Raw genomic sequence first — 17,619 nt, forward strand, 5'->3', positions numbered from 1 at the left:
TACTAGGCCCATTTGAATCATTAATAATATTTAAAGACATGTCCTCAAGTATCTCAAGAACTCTGAAGGCGGGAGAAAGTCTCATGGATTTTAGTGTGATTTCACTGAGACCTGTGTTCAAAATGAGGGAAGCTGTGCACAGCATATTGATAATGATCCCTTAGCCTTCAGAGACCTGTGTCTCACTGGATGTTTGGAAGATATCATATGCACGGTGTTGTGCTTCCTGCTCCCAACATACATTTAACACATCAACACTGAAAGAAAGAATGTGACCCTGCAAGTACTGACTCCAAGAATATGACCCTCCAAGATTCAGACTGTAGCTTTCACAGACTTGTACTACAGCATCATTATGAACATATGAAACTGTGTCCTTCTGCATGAAAAAACAAACCAAACCAAACTAAAAACCCAATAAGAAACAGTGTTGTAAATATGGATACCCATTTCTAGCGACAACCCAGACCAACTCCAATCCCTCAAAACAGTTTGGAAGTCATAGTGCTCACCAAATAAGATTAGCATCCTTAAATTCCCTTAATATATTCCTAGGGTTCTTCTATGGAAAGTGCTCAAATGTTGATAAAGACGCATAGTCATGAACAATAGTATTAAACTCAGTGCTGGACAAAGTCATAGCTTTTTGCATACCTTTTTCACTGAGTAAATTCTAGTGTTCAAAGATCTGTCATTCTGAAGGCAATGGTAGAAATACTGAGGTGTTCCTTTTGCTTCAGAAGTGAGACTGTCTACCTGTTTTACTGGCATCCTGCAGGGGAAGACAGATGCTGTCTGAAAAGGTGTCTGCAAGGTATTGAACTGGATCCAGCTCAGACATTAACTATTGCCAGCAATTTTTTGAAAAGAGCTAACCAAAAGATACAAAATCACAGACCCATGTTTGTAACAATTGGCCATTCCCTACAGACACCTACACCTTTGGGCTTTTCCACCTTCCAAGCTATCACTGCTCTGCCCTGCTTCTATTTTAACATCTTATAGGAACACCCCTATTTAGAAAGAAATTCAAACAGCATTTACAACCTCTATCTTCCCTCTGTTGCTAACCTGAGGACTGAGAAAACAAATGAAAGCTAGAAGAAAATGAAGGATTTAAATGAAGATAAAGGTAGCAGAAATTCATTCTAATAAGATGAAATCTTAGCCTTTGATTCTTAAACTGGGCAAGAACAAATTCTGATACCAGTAGAAATCAGGAGACTAAAGAAATGGTGCATGACAATCTCAAGTATATGGCAATTTAGTCCTTGAAAGACGAAATCATGAGTCCAGCACTTAATGGAAGTTCCCTCTCTGGGTTCTCTACTAATATATTTGACATTTTAATGTCAGATGATGTGCTTAGTGTAATTATGGCATGCAATTTCTCCTTGAGTAATGAAAAGCTTACACCTTTTTGTCCTTCACATATATATTTTCAGACCATTATAAATTCCACTTTTGGTGTCTTCTCCATATTGACGGAGAGTACATCAGGGGTCAGCCTTTGAAAAGAAATATCAAATATCCACAGATTACTAAAGAGCAAATAAAATAACTCTGGATATTACACAGAGGTCTTTTAATCCCTGGCATGGGTTTTGGGGATTTTGAAACATTCACGGAGGTAATGAGTCAAACAGATCGCAGTAACTGGAGTGAGTATCCTTGTACCTTGGGAGAACTACACAAAACAGGACTTGAGAGATAGACTACCTAGCCCTTGGTGTCCTTTTTTAGAACAAGGGTATCTAAATTAAAAAAAAAAAAAATCAGATCAAAACCCAACAGGCAAAAAAAAAAAGAAAAAACACCCCACAAAAACAAATATTAAAAAAAACCCAAACAAATAAAAACACACCAATGAAAAAAACCCTCACAGATATATCTCTTTACTCTTGACCTTAATAATTTTTTTTTAAAATATTCAGATGAAACTCACAAAGTGTATGGAAGAGCCAAAAATCAGAGGTGTCAAAGGACTAAGGCATTCTTTTGTCACTTAAGAGGAGAAGTCAGCAGAAAGGAGACCAAAAACTATCTCGAACCCAGGGAAAGGAGGGGGATTAAAATAATTTTTAAAAAAGTCTGGAATCTGCATTGAAGGCTACAAACAGATTCTTCACCTGGAAGGATTTTTTTTTCTAGAAAAAAAATATAGATGTTTTGGAAAGATGGATGGATAAGTTCACATACTGATAGAGAGGTTATAGTAACAGTCTTGTGCAGACTATCTTCTGCATTGGTAAGAAATGTAGGATTTTTGGGGAAACTATGTCTCTCATGGACCTAGCTCTACTTAAGTGCCTTCAGTAGAACCTGAATGAAATAATTCATCTTTCCTAGCTGACGCAGTATTGGCAGTTTCAGCCCAAATGAAAAAAAAAATGGAGGTTTTTTTCCTTCGTGCTGCTATCTGCAGAAATGTCATTGCAAAAGACACTAAACAATTAAATATTCACAGACATATTTTCAATGAAGCTATGCCATTTTAAGATAGTTGGGGTCTGGCCATAAATTTTTAATTTCTCCAGTCTTCAGTATGGTTTCTTTTCTGTTTACTTTTTCTTTTTCCTAGTTCTTTCTCTTGTTGTCTTTTTTCTTCCTCTTCCCCCCCCCCCCGCCCCCCCCCCCCCCCGGAGGAAATAAGGGATCATATTTTTTTATTAATAAAAAAGAAAAAGGAAGGGGAAAAATACCAAAAGAACAGAATTTGTCTTTATGAAAGAAAATACTGTAGATATTTTGCCAAAAAGGACACATAGTGAAAATAGATTAGTTCATTTGAGCAGTATGTGGAAAATATATATTTCCTGAAGCAGGTGGTGCGAATGAAGAGGATAGGAAGAAAAATGTCTTGCGTGGAAAGTATTCTTCAAAATGTGATTTCTCTCATCAAGTGTGGAAGCAGCAAAACATTGCGACACTGAAAGCTGCAGTGCTTCCTAGCAGGCTCTCTTTGGAGTTTTCATTTATTTAGTTCTAAACACAGATCTCTTGGTTAGCAGTGTTATCTCATTTTTTATTCTTTCAGTGAAGAGGTGGATAGAAAGATGAAATATTATATTAGGTAATTATGTAAATAAGAACAAAAAAGGAGTATCTGGGGCATAAGATGGGGCATAACTATGTAGTAGAAAAAATATAACCTTGCATCTTTTGAAGAACAGCTTCTATTCAGCAGTCAATACTTCTTTGTCTTTCTCATCCACTATGGATAGCAAAGGTGAGGCAGGTACTGACTTCATTTCACAAGAGAAGAGTCCAATATTTCTCTAATTAATAGCTGATTTGCCAGAACATAAAAATCTGGGTCAGCCAAAACAGTTCATAAACATGTGTTGAATTAACAAATCAATATATTTTGGCTTAGTTATCTTCAGAGGTGAGGAAGAGAGACATTTTGGAAAGAAATCAATGGCCATTTATAGTCCAAGTCAAATTATGTTTACCATCACTTTTTTACCAACTGGAATTCTGACAGACTCTTATTTACCACGCTACAAACTTCCAACAGCTATTTCACTGGATTATCATATTCTAAAATGTTAATATTTATATTTTAATGTGGCTGTTAAATCAAGAAACCAAGAAAATACACGAAACTAACTTCAATGGAGTTAAAAGTTGGGGGGGGGGGGGGGGGGAGCGCTTTATGAAACACCCTTTTCATATAGGATTAATGTTTATGTAAATAAAATATTCTAAAATGTGTTCATTCTTCAGAATCATATACTTGACAGCACGGGAAACAGCAGAAGAGTGAAATCCAGGCTCAAGGTATTTGCAGGAAAATGTTTTTTCTGGTCCAGATATCTCTCGAGTATTGTTGGGACTTGTATAATACAATGAGGAGAGAAATGCATGGAGAGAGGGGGGATCACTCTCCCATTTCCACTGTAAGACCCTTCCCTTCCATAGACATCGACAGACTGCAGATATGCCTTAAACTAAGTGCCTGAACCTGCTCTTTCAGTAGCTGAGAAGAGGTAAAACTAGTCCAGCTGTTACTGTACTTAACATAGACTTGAAAAGGAAAAGGCAAAAGCATTGAAACTCATCTCTCAGGAGAAAGATGAGCAGAACCATGATTTCATGTGAAGAAGTAGAGTATTGCCAACATTTTTAAATAGTTCATTAGAGTCAAAATAGAAGTGAAAAGACTGCCAGTGGTTAGTGAACTCATTTGGGAAGGAGGGTCGTGGATTTAAGTCCACACTGCAGTGACTAACAGTTTTTTTTTTATTTTCCAATGACTGCTTCATGCAAAATTCAGATATTTCTTTAGTTTGGGGCTCAGGATTTTGCCCTCTCAGATGACTGCTCTAGCCATTGGGAGGTACGTTGCCATAGATTCTTATTCATACTCCTTCACTCAGGCTAAATGACTGATTTTTTCCGTATTACATATACCAGCTTTAGTCTCTCCCTATTGGGCTGAATGAATTTAAGTGATGGCTTAATTTTGGTTAACTAAAATTTTTGATAGCCCTGGGTGTCTCCCATCTTAGGTTAGGAAAGAATTTCTGCAACAGCTCAGTAATGTAGGAGCATGCTGATGAATGGCAATTGAAATATTGTTAACACCTGACCGCATACAGATGCCCAGAATTAAAACTGCAGGTGCCAGAGAAACGTAAGTGTTTGTAAGCTAGAAATCTGTATGCTCTAGGAAACTTTAGGGCTCCACAGCAGCTGGACAAAGATTTCAAGAATGAAAATATGTTCAAAGTTCAGTTAAATGTAACTACAGTGACAGACATTAATTTGAGGGTTTGAGTTAAATTGATTGAGAACTTTCATGACACCTAAGAGGACTGAAAAGCAAATCCACCAACTCCTAAAGGCTTAGTCATCCTTTGCCTCAAAAAATGCTCACAAGGGAGCAGTCGATCAAGAAAGATGTGTTGATAGAAAGCCTTCGGTTTAGAAGATACCTCCCCTAGCTTCCCCTTGTTGGGTATTTAAACATGAATGATTAAACACTCTCTAGTGGTCCATCCTATATAACTGATTTCCAAGCAATTGGAAGATGTAGCACCAAGTAACAAAAGTGAAAGGAAATGTTTGCCATATCAAGGTGGAAGTGTCAGCACAATGTTCTTCCACCACTGAAGAATCCCTTTTCAGTGCTGTACAGGGCTCAATACCTCTCTACATAACTGCAGAAAGTTGCTTTGTATATGAAAATGTCAGCAAATGTAAAATGTATGCAGATTTAGAAACCAGGTTGATGAGAACAGAAAATGTGTTTGGGCGTGGCTACAACTTCCAAATCCACTCTGCACTCGTAAATTTTACATTGCTATTTTTAAAGGTTGTTTATGCTCACACATTTTTTTTAATTGGAACTTGACCAGATTGTGCATATTTTACGATGCCGTCACTTTCCAGAATATCATTCACAGTTTCTTTTTTTCTAACATTTACAAAATTTAATGACTTTCCTCCTATAAAAGATATAGGCATCTGCATTTTTTTGAAATACAATCAGTTTAAGCTGTTTAAAACCAGGAGGGGGGAACATCCTGCTTGATAGTTTACCAATAAAAATGAGGAAAGATAAAAACAACAACAGGAACAGACACCCCCTACTTCTAGCATAAGATTTCTGCAAAACAGAATGCGCTGTGCTTTTCTGCTTTGAATGAAAATGCAGAGATAAGAATAACAAGATAGAGCAGGCCAGAATTTTTCCAGTGAAACTGAATTTATTTTAAAAATGAGATTTCATTGAGCCTCATTATTCAGAAACTCTTGGGTCGGATGGACAATCAACCAGTTCTGAGGGGACCTCTTTTAAATCCCTGATGGATCTGGAACCCCAGGACTTTTGGAACTCTGACACTTCAACTGTGGGAAAAATATTGTAGGTTTCTTCCAGCAATTATAGGAGGACCATTTTACTTGCTAATTTGGGCTGACATTATACTGACTGTTGTTAACAATTAAAGAGAAAAGAAGCTGATCCTACAGAGCAGGTTCTGTGTGCTTCCAGATCTTTTTAAGTCTTAATGAAATTGATTAAAATTCTGTTACAACATAACTTTGCAACTAAAAGAGAGCCTGATATCTTGCTTTTTCCTACAGGAATTTTCTTTTACTCAATCAAATAGTTCTGTTAAATAAGTAAAGCCATCAGTGACTGAAAGGAGTAACATCCAAAGGAAAACCATCAGTGACATCAGGAGCACAAAATATGATGAGTGATTAGGCACTTTAAAATAGTTTCCCATGGTATGGTTGGACTTTGTAGTTTATTTATTTAGCTATCAGCATAGGGTAGAGTATAAAAGCTGATCCTCTAGGTCAACTTCAATCCTCAAGATTTCCTGCTGTCCATAAATTGAATGAATGCTCCAAAGTCGTTCCATTGTACCATGGAAGTCAGGGTAAGCATGAAGTAGCTGATGTTGAGTTAGCAGACAGAGACACAGATATGTTTTAGGACAACAGTCAAAATTTAAAAGCAGTGAGTTTTCTGGTCTGTGTGATGCTAGGGACAGTTTGTCATTCCAAATTGCTGTCCAGAACTCTGCATATGGTAGAAAAAGTGCTGTGCACAGTTTTAAAGTTTATTTTGTAATTTGAACCTTCCTCTTTAAGAAAATAAATAACGGAGTGTAGTTCCATCCTGTTTGACCTCCCTTAGGAAAGAAGAAACCACATGGTACAGTGCTGTGAGCACTGATTTAGTATAAAGACACTTCCTTGAAACCTAGAGTGGATAACTCATATACCCCTCATGTCTCTATTCCTCATCCGTGAAATTGAGGTACTGGTGTTTCCACACCAAATGTAGAAATCTAGACTAATAACTGGTCTAAAGAAATATCCAACTTACTGCTTATTGAGAATGCTTCTTTAAAATCCCTCTTGCACCTGTATGTAGAACCAGTCACTTAAAAGCCTATCAGTCTCCATCTTCTTTTACTCTTCAAAAACATCAGATAATGATTTTGAAGAGTATGACCCTCTAATATTGTATTAGACTTAAAAATTTTCATTAAATTATTTTCTCTGCCTCCATTTATATGTGAGTCTGAGCTATCAAATTTTTGTATATTTTTTTTCTACTTCTGAAGTTTAGATATATGTCTTTTTTTAAAAAAAAAATAAAAATTGTCCCCTTCACCCAATTGACCTTTCTACAAAGGCTTCTTCAGTTCAGATGCATTTCTTACTTTTTTTTTTTTTCTTTTTTTTTTTTTTTTAAATGAACTTAAAGGTAATTGTGTTCATCACTGTATGCTGAATTATAATAGCTACTTTTGAGAATAGTGCTTTGTACAATGGAGACCACTTGATGACAATCTGATATAAAAATAAACCTAGGAGAATAGATTGACTACAGAACAGTAACCCAGAATACACAATGCAGCACTTGTGAGAGAAATTGTACAATGATAATAGGAACGACACCAGAACTCTTTTGACCTGCTGAAGTTCTACTGTGTTACAGCACAATGCAGCTCACCTTTTAATTGTCCAGCCTTTAGTCATACAAGGAGTCTGAAAACTGAAATAAACAGGGAGAGAGAAGGAGACAGCCTAACTAAAAACATCTGCAATGCAGAAGGTAAACCAGACAAATTATTGTCCCAAAATGGGGAACGAGGAATTGTCTATTGGCATGTCTTTTGTCCCTAATTAGAAAAGCATTAGAGCTTGTGCAGCTTCAAAGTATAGACTTTTACCTTGTTGGTTTGTTTGCTACAATCTATCATGAAATGGTTCCTATGCTGATTTCCCTATTTCAGTCCCAGGTATAAAAGAAGAATGTAATTTTCACTTAGGAAAGCTTTCAGAAAATCAGTGTTGTTTTAGAAACATTTATCACAGGGTTATGCTTTTCTTTGCTATGTTTCTTAATAGCTAGGGATTTTAGCCACATGTCTTCCCTCGAAAAAAATCAGAAACTTCTTGACTGGATACTCCCCTTTGATGCATCATGCAAGTATGACCAAGCAGGAGATCCAGAGATGTCCTCCCAGTACCCTTCAAACTAACTCTTGCTGTTCTCAAGTGTACAAAGTAATGGCACTCAGGAACATTATGAACTCTGAGACCCTCAATAGGACATTGATATGACCACGGACAGCATAGGCAAAGGCAGGTGCAGCCACAGTGTCCGTGGGCAGAACCATCTCATGGTCATAGTTATGTCAAGTGGGAGGCAGAACGGAGGTTGTAGCCACTGTGAATCTTCCTTTGAATATAACTACAAGACAGGATGAAGAGCATCATGATAAGGGTAACTAGTTCTCCACGCTGTTTGCTGACCCTGTTATCCCTTTGACTGCGGAGGAAATACTGGGAACTACAGATTCACCTCTTTCACTGCCCATTTGCTGCTCTGCCAGAGTGCTTAGATCCTATTCCTTAGAGCTCAGAGATTTTTCTGCCATTGGTCTCAAGTTATGTCATAATGGATATTCTCCTTACATATAGGGAAGTTTATGACAATCACAGGAATAATTTGTACCACCTTTAAGGTACAACTGGATACAGAGATGAGTAAAGACAGACCTTTAAATATTTTTTATTTCAATAGGAGCTGGTGCCTTAACACAACTAAGAGTCTTGGCCTGAAAGATTTGAAGCTCATTGACACCACACAGCTCCACCAAGCACACTGGATTCACAAGTGGTGAGCGTGCAGAAGCAGTCCTCGTTGAAAGGAATGTGATCCCCAGGCCTAAAGGTAACCTTGGGCACATGTATCTGATGGGTACACTGCTCTGATAGGTGTTTGTGAGACAGCGGTGTACAGGTAATAAGGCAAGAAGTAAAGGGGGGCATGCTTATAAGTAATATGCCTCAAACTCCTTTCTGAGAGCAGTGCCTCAAAGTTCAGACAGTTATTCTGTGTTTAAGCAGAGGCTGATGTTATTAGATGTGATTCTCCGGATGGTGTTTGCACTTCTATGCATGATTTGCAAAGGCAGCTGGAAGAAGGCATTAAAAGGAAGAAAAGTCCACATCCATAATAGAAGTATGTCCTTAAGTCATGTGTCCTTGGAAATGTTACTTCTTCATTCTGCTGTGAGAGTTTCTATGTTCCCAGGCATTGTACCACGTCCCCTCTGCAGAGTGGATAATGGCAATAGAATTAGGCTTTTATGTTCACAAAGAAAGGTCAACATATGCCTTTATAAACCTTGAAAACATCCTTTTTGCACTTTCTGATAATCAAATGTGTTGAAAGATCCAATCAATTGGATGTAAACGTTTCATGTTCAGCAGTGTATAGTCATGCAGGACAGTGTATAATGAAACGCTCCAAAATAAAGAATGGACAAAAGTACATCCTTATTAAAAGCATAGATTTATTGACCTATCGATGTGTTTAAAAGGTCTCTGCTCTGAAACTGGGCTATATGTAAATAAGAACAATTGAAAGCAAAGGACAAATTCACAGGAAGAATTGAAACTATATGAATCACTCAGGCTTTCTGTAGCTGGACTTAAAAATTATTTTTAACCCGTGCTTGCCTCTAATCCTGAACTCTTTCGGTATGATAAAAAACCCCCTGTTTCTACAAAAGCACTGCTTATCCAAATTAAAAGACTGTTTCTTAACATTCCTGACGGACTTATTTTTAAATCATAAACGTTTTAAAGGACAGGAATATGAGGATTTACGACAATAATTTTTTAAACACTAGAAATAAGGAACTATGAAACATGAATATTTAAAACGAATATTGAACAGAACTATACTCATTCTCTTTTAAAAAAACCCAAACAAACAAAACAAAACAAACAAAACCAAACAAAACACCAACAACATTCTGTTCTTATTTTTAAACATTTTTTATTCATTCAAGTCCATAAATTCTTGTTCTATTTCTTACAAGGTAAACAGTGTACTTTACTCTCAACTCTGTACACATAAAAATAATACTTCAGGTGTATTGTTATGATTTCTATATCTAGCCAGGAAATAATACTGAAGTAAATATCTATATATATACATGCTTCTATATACATGTATATTTTAAAACTAACACTAACTCTTCTGTGGAGCTCATTACCTCAAGATAACTTGGGAAGAAAAATTTCAGGAAAGGCTTGGGATACTGACAAATAATCTCTGCCAAATCTCTCAGTGTTTACAGCTCTTCCCTGCTTGGGAAGTTCACCTTGCCCCTACTCTGCAAGTCACAGCACCCCAAATGATCCAGTAAGAGAAAAAACATACTCTTCCCTGAGGTGTTCTAGATTGGGAATTTTACTTCTAATTTAAATGAAGATGCCAGTCTTCCTGATGGTGCAGCAAAAGCCTAATCATATGTAGCTTGTTGCCAGCTTTGCTGTAGGTTTAGGAGGGGGGAAGACAGCTAGAGGGGAAGACAGCACTGAAGCAAGGTTTTCCAAATGTCATCTAACAGAGATATAGATATTGTATATACAAAGTGACTATGCAAACTTAAATTAAATGGGTCAGGACAATGGTGGGCATAGAAGTTCTTCAAAGATTTCACACACATAACCTTTATTTTGATACTAAATAGTCCATTGATATAATGGAAGCTTAGGCAGCTAAATACATTTGCAAATCATACACACAAAGATGTTTCAATCCTTATCTGATGGGATTAGGAGGAAATGGTTTAGAAGCACACAGTTATATAATTAAACAGTTACTGATTTCTTACCTTTTCTACTGAAACATCAGATACTAGCTAATGTCAAAGATAGGAGTCTGGATAATAAAGACCAATTTTGTGATCTAGAATAATGGGAAGGATTACATAGCTGTAAACCATGTTGAACCACAGCACATGATCACACTATTAAAATATTCTTAAAGCATGAATATCAGTAAATGAATGTTGGTCTCCAGGCAAGTGTCAGAGATGTCATTCCACCTATATATAAAACCATATTAATTCCTTTCAGTTTGAAATGCCCTACTAACTGCAGAAATAAGACTTACATTAAACAGTTCAGGAGAATGTTGGTGCAAAGACAGAAATTTTTAAACTGCACCCACAGTAGATGAGTAATGATTTGTTGATCAGATACCTGTTATTTGAGAAAAGACTGATAGTTTGGGAAAACTGACTTGAACGTAACATATTTGGGGAGTACCAATTTATCCTGGTGTTTCACTTATAGTATCTTTCCAATGCCTTGATTCCACCAAATAAAATTTGCAGCACTCCCAGGCAACAAAAGACAAAGTTGTTGGATCATTTAACTTCTCACAGTAGCCCAAGAGAAAAAAGAGAAAAAGTGGAGGAAGAATGGTAAAAGACATGATGCTGAGTTATTATTAAAGTTGTTCAGATGGATTAGTAAGGTACTTCAAATGGAAGGAGGGATGTCTCAAACAATGTTCAGCTTTCAGACAGAACCTTCTGGGTGAGATTAGAAAATGTGGAACAGCATTTGGGGGAGAAAATTGGGGGGTTTTACACATTGTTAGCTACAGAGTTCAGCAATTTTAATTTATTTATCTGTTGACATCCACCTACTTGCTCACAGTCAAACACATGTTTACATCAATCAAAACAAAAATGTCAGATACCATCACCGACATCACTGGAGTTATACCATCTCTATCAACTACCTATAAAGTACTTCTAATTTAATCAAAATAAGAACCCTTGGAAAGGTTGTGGGAATCAATTTTTCTGAGACTCTACCCAGTTTTGAAATTAAAAAGCTTTCGGGGCTTCTTATGTTAACTGTTGAAGTAGTCTCTTGAGCAATCGCTTACAACTCACCTAAAGAAGTATCCCTATTCTCACCACATTTTCTTACAAAATTTAGATTAGTATAAAAAGATTAATAATTCAAAGAGCTTGTATACCTCAAATTAATCTGTTAATGAATGTATAAAATCAGCATCATTTGACCAGTGTTTCCTTTAGGCTCTTCTATTTGGAATCCCTTTGTGTAATATCAAATAAGGTAAGGTATTAGGTCAAAGTTACTGCTACTAGAAGAATAAGGAAAGTAAAACCAAACAAATATTTTGATTAGAAAAACTGAGGGGAAAAAAAAAAAAAAGAACACGTTTTTGAGCACATGAGATCTGTAGAAGAAGAAAATTACTTGGTGTAATAAAGCTGATTTATTTTGCTACAGATCTTTACCTCTTACTACCACAAGCACAAGAATACCATCACTTCTAATCGTGTTGTAATACGTTTAATACTGATAGCCATGGTGATAGTCCCCTGTAACTTTTAAAGAAGATGAACAGGAAAGTAACTTAGGAAAGGTAAATTTTAGAAATGACTTTCACAAAGTGATTAAGAGAAAATTCACCTTCAAATGCCAATCATAATACCCTGATTGATAATCTAAGTAATCTGGAGATAAGTCAAAATTTTCCTAGACAGTCTGAGCATAAACTGGAGAAGACAGCTCTAAATCCAAAGGCATTCCCAGTTCTAAGGACATGTGGTAAAGGTTTGCTCTGATCAAGGAATCACTTTCTGAGTTTTCTACATGGAAGGCAGACTGAATGTTTCATCATACACAATCTTTTTCTAGAGTAAGGGTGCAAGTCTTGTATGTCTACCCATGGTACTCGTACTAACACACACACATATGTTACACAGTTATGCAGGAAACTGCTTTGATATGTAAGTATGTAAAATAACTTCCACTAAAATCAGTTAGGGTTGTTGTCACTCTCACAAATGAATGCATCAGAATCAGGCCCACAATATCAAGCAAGAATGACTTTTCAAAGACTTTTTCTGGTGCAATTTTATTATGCAAAGCATGACCCCCAGATCTATGTTTACACGATAGAAGAGAATGGCTCTGAAGGTAATAGATTTTCCCTTTTAAAAGAATTTGCATTATAAAAAATGCATTTAAGTGGAAATAGATCTAACATAATACACATTTTAAAAAGCTTCCTCAAAATGTATTTACCTGGGAGAACAGCTGTTCTGGTCTCCTGAGTAAATAATTAACTATTTTAAAGAAACTGCACATATACATATTTACCTGATAGACTGGAACAAATATAGCCAATATTTTTTATTATGCTTGGAATACATAAAAATTTTTTTCTGCAAGGATCAGAGCCAATACGGTCCTCATCATTTTATAGACTTGTCCTGAGCAACACCCTTTAAATCTGAGGTAGAAATGTTTTGGCAAAACAAAAAACAAACAAACAAACAACAACAAAAATCCCAACAACAAAATCCAAACAGTTAGTGTTGATTCACTAAAACCAAAAAGCATTCATAAGACAGGATTATTTTTGAGGGCAATATTGACATTTTGATTTTTGGGAATAGGGGTGGGAAATTCAGAATTGTCAAAACCTTCTGGTTTTACACTTTTCAAACGAATATTCTCATTTTCTTCACTGACATGCATTTTCTGTTACATATAGATACTCTCTCAGTTTGATTTTGTATGCTAGTTGTTTTCCAGTCCCAGAGGAGGGTGGGAACACAAACTGGGAAAATAAGATGCAAGATCTCTGAATAACCTGTGATGTTTCCTGTTAGTTTGGAAATGAATAGCAGAATTCCAGACTTACGGCCACAGCGTTGCAGAGCGACTGACCCAGATCTTCATGCTGAACCCGCAAAGGCAACAACAGTCAAACACTTCTGTATCTATATAGGTGGCATGCATGAGAGCTGCCCACACAACAGCAGGAGCCACTAAAGACATTCAGCTTGATGGCTGCTGGTACTCATCGACAGCTGGTTTCTGTAGGAGGCAGAGCTAGAAAATGTCATCGTTTATGAACCTGCCTCCCTCACTCTGAGGATTACAGTGAAAGACAGACTCAGAACAAATCTCCTGTGTTATGCAAGCAAGCAATGTAGAAGGCATTTGAGACATTTCCAGTTCTGGCACTTTGGCCAAAGGTCTGGCATCACACCTAATTTTCCAGCAGCCAGTATCAAGTAGAAGAACAATAGAATCAATATCAATCAGTATCGGTTTAGCCTGCTTTGTTTCCTGCGTTTGTTTCATGGTATTATTTTTCCCCCTAAAAATGATCCTTTCTACACATGAAATTAGTTCTCTGCTGTAATTTACTTCCTTATGGAGCCGGAGGCATATGGTGACTTTAATATAAGGAATGGAGAAGGACTTTCAATATTAGCTTTTGCTTTCCACCGTCTTTAAACCTATAGAGGAATTCACATGACTAAATGTATATGTGTACAACATAGATACCATCTTATTCTGTGGGCGTTTCTAGGATGCAATTCATCTTTGACCAAAGTAGACATCTAAAAGAGGTTAGATAAATTGGGATCTGAAAGTGTCTATTGGTCTTCATCAAATAAAATAGAAGAAGAGTAGCTAAGGTAAAGGTTTCTATACTATTGATGTATACGTTTAGCTACAACAATCCCTGGTTTTTTTCCTGGGCTGTGCAGGAGCAGACTCAATAGCTACACCTCTGTCTACCAGACTGCTATGACTCATGTTGAACAGGAATTTGGCCTGAAAAAAAGGTCATAACAAAGTCATGGCAAATACAGTTTTCAGTCTAGCCACCTTTTCTTTTTACAGGTATGCACATTGCTCTAAGTAGAGTGTACAAGTAAGAGAGCCTCTTTGTTTACGCAGAAAAGCATCATCATTAAATCTGAAAAAGATGACAAACAGATGCAAGGGATTAATTCCAAACACGTCTGAAAGCCATTAACAATATTATCTGAGCCTCTCTCACAGACCTAAAGACTACCATTTTTGCTACATACAACTTTTCTGTTGCTTAAGCAGAAACACAAATCTAAGTTCTTATACATCTTTTCAGAAGAGATGTCTGAAGTGTCCCTTTCACAAAGCATGAGGTGATGCAGTGTTTGTCTACATATGAATTAAATATAGGTGAAAACTGGTCTTCTGTATTGGAAGGTCAAATCTATCTTTAGCAATTGCATGCATGAGAGTATGCTATACACACCAGAACACACACACACACCTGCAACTGTGTCACCAGATTCCATTTGGTTCATTCATCTGAAACAGCATGCCATGGTCTTCTCAGTCCTGAGTAGGAAATAGTCGGAGAAACAGTATTTTCAGGGGCTTTGTCCTCCCTGAAGATTTCAGTTCTGTAAGACAACTAGGATGCATGAAACAGTTGCTGAGAAGATCTGGTCATATAGATCTCATACAAAAATAATAATTAAAATGCTTGAAAGAAGGGGTTCTCACTCAGTTTTCTGCTTTACCCTTTATGTTCCATTCATTAAATAGAATTTCTTATATGCGTGGTATCTTAGATGTTCAGAGAAAAGGGAGACTTAAATCATGAGCAAACACAGACTATGAGAGTGCTTTAACCTTATGAACCTTTTGTTGTTGATATGAGAAGAACTGACCTGGCCTGTTTAATTATGGGAGAAGATTTGTAGCTGACAGGGCTTCCAGCCACACAGAGTCAGATTCTGTCTCCAAGATGACTTTGAAGAGATTTCTAAATACTGTCTGTCATGAACTGCAGTTTTAGGTGCCTCACTCTTACCCATAGTGTCTTCAAGAGCCAATGACCATCTCAGGTGTCTGGCTGCCTTCAGACATTGCAGCAGAGCTGGACATTGCCACATCCAGAGTAGTCCCCTTATAGATTGAACTCTTCCTCTCCCCACGCTTCAGTTAGCATCCAGAAAAATGGTGACAGTAGCACTTGCATTTTTCCCAGGAGTGGTGAAAAAATATAAAAGAACTACGGTTACAGTGTCTTCTCAATTAAGCTGTTATGGAGTAAGTTCTCATTTCACTTACCCTGGTGTAAATCAAGAATAAACTACTGCTATCTTAGTTTATATATGTATAAGATGTCATAGGAAAATCAGTTTGGGGAACCTTATTTTAAATTCCATTCTGTTTGTTTGTTTGTTTTTAAAGGATTATGGTGAAATTCTTGATTGGGAAGGAGAGGCTTTATGCAAACTGTTTGAAAGGCAAGGAGGAATGTCTGTTGCACTGATGAAGCATAATCACGTTAATATTTTATTGCTGTATTTGTCAATATATTAGTGCAATATTTTATTGTATACATTATTAACTGTTGCTGTTAAATGTTTTATGCTGGTCTGTTACATTTTTTATTTTGACTGTGATAAATTTTGATCTGCGAAATCTTTTATTTTTCCTTTAGAACAAGAAAAAATGATAATGTTACATTAATGTTACTTATGAGATTTAAGCTAAACTTAGTAAATAAAAAAAATGTGGTATTTTTCTGTCTCCTCTTAATCTTTCTCCCTCCCACCTGCTCTCTTTGTGTGAGTGCTCCATTCTTTGCTCAGAAGCCAGAGGGTTTATGACTTTCAAATCTGTATTGTTGGAGGCTGAGAACTCTTTGCTTTTTACAGTATCTGTACAAAACATCTGTAAGTCCTAAGCAACAAGCAGGAATTGGCTCAAGTAGGGACTGTAGATGAATCACTAAATAATACTCTGCAAGTTTGATATCCCAGGTGTAATTAAAAAAAAAAAAAAACAAAACCAAAAAACCTACAAAAAATTACATTGTAAGTTTAAACTATTGAATGGAAAGTTAGGAGAAAAAGAAAACAAACAAACAAACAAACAAAAACAGAAGACAGGGTGATTCTAACTCCAGAAGCCAGGAAATTAAAGGCAAGACTTTTGAAGGCCCTCAGCACACGTAGATCCTTAATAGGAATCTCACGCCTGCCTGCCGTTTTCGCCTTTGAAAACATCCTTCTGAAATCCTTCATCTCCTTTTCATGTAAATGTACCATAGCTATAACAAAGTCATAGAAGGCCTGCATACCCTTTGACATGAAAGGAAGGAGGGAGGGAAAATGTAAATGACTGTGTTGAAGGGGTTATTCAAGCCAAACAAGCACTGCTTCAGAAATGGAAATCTAAAACCTGAGGAATCATGGAAAGGAGTCTAAATAGTCAGAAAAGCTATTAAATCATTTCATGTGGGGCTGAAAACGAGTAGGTTAGGATTGTTTCTGGCTTCTCTTGCTGCTCTGTTACTGTTAAGAGCTGAAAAACAGCTCCTGGGCTGGCAGTCTCACTGCTGCAGCCTAAGCATCGTGTTTTGGGATGGCTTGAGAAAAGCCCCGAGGGACAATCCCTGATTCAGCCACATCTTCTGTCATCATTATTGAAAGGTGACTGCCTGCAAAATGAACAAACTGCTGCTTGAATAGTGATTGTTTCATAATCACTGAATGAATGTTTAATAAATTTCATAAGACCACACACTTTGAATATACTTTCCCATCTTATGGGAATTATTTTTCTGTCAGAGAAGCCACCCACCACACCTATTTCCTCCATGCTGTTTCCTGATGTTGTCTAAAAAGAGGTCAATTTATTTAGAATATCCCTGCATTCATTTGTGTAGACCATGGACTCTTATGAAAACATGTTGATAATTAGTCCTAAAGCAAAAGACTTCTTCCTTTTGCAAATACCAGCTGTCCCTCCTCATCAATCTATAGCAGGACTTAACCTTTGTTTTTTTTCCATAAGGCCAGAGTATTTTCTCAAATCCCAGTGGAGTACTATTTATGAGTGTGATTGCTAATTGCAATCATGCTACCAGATTGAACTGAACTCTTGGTCAACCTTGACTGATCCTTCCTTCATCATGGAGAAAATCCTTTTTCATCTTTT

This window comes from Athene noctua, chromosome Z (assembly GCF_965140245.1).
Source record: "Athene noctua chromosome Z, bAthNoc1.hap1.1, whole genome shotgun sequence".
NCBI lineage: Eukaryota > Metazoa > Chordata > Aves > Strigiformes > Strigidae > Athene > Athene noctua.